Consider the following 762-nt stretch of genomic DNA (forward strand, 5'->3'; position numbering starts at 1 on the left):
GGTATCATAACAATGTTATCACGCCTGTACATGTTCTTTTCAAGAAGCTAGACAGACAGGTCTGAGATGTCATCTTAGCAAAGAGGCACCGAAGAAAGTTTAACCACCTAATGCAAAGCTGGCTCAGGTTCATCTAGTGCCTTGTTGAGGATAAGATCACTTGCTTTAGTCACTTCTTGTTTTTATTTTTTTGGGCAAGGACTGGTTTTTTGTATTCCAAGCTATAGTAAACATTACAATTTATTTTCATAAATGAAAATTCACATTTTTACAAAAAATAATATATGAAGTAAATGTGGTTTGTTCCCACACACACAATTTGCTATTTCAGATATGATTAACAAACATATGACCACTTGTTCCTTTTTTACTACAATGAGTTTTGATTCATCATCAAGTTATTGTCTAAGACAAATGGAAATATGAAGTAATCCTGTAGTCAAGTAATTGCATAAAGTTGATCATCAATAACTAGACGAGCGGTAGATGTAGCAAATTTTGTATACTTGAAGAAATGGACATTGACTTTGTATACTGTGTTGAATCTTTACAACTATCCAGTTGGCGGGTTAATTTATGAAATCCTTGACTATGGAGGAGAACTTGAGCTACGTGAATCTTATGATCTTGGAGTCTGGATGAGAATATGGGCTACAAGGAGCTTGGACTGGGGGATTGTGGGCAGAGCCGGCGTGGAGATGTACTGGGCTACAAGCGAGGGAGAATATTGGACCTCATAGTTTTTATTTCTAGTTTAATTTT

This window comes from Camelina sativa, chromosome 4 (genome assembly GCF_000633955.1).
Source record: "Camelina sativa cultivar DH55 chromosome 4, Cs, whole genome shotgun sequence".
NCBI lineage: Eukaryota > Viridiplantae > Streptophyta > Magnoliopsida > Brassicales > Brassicaceae > Camelina > Camelina sativa.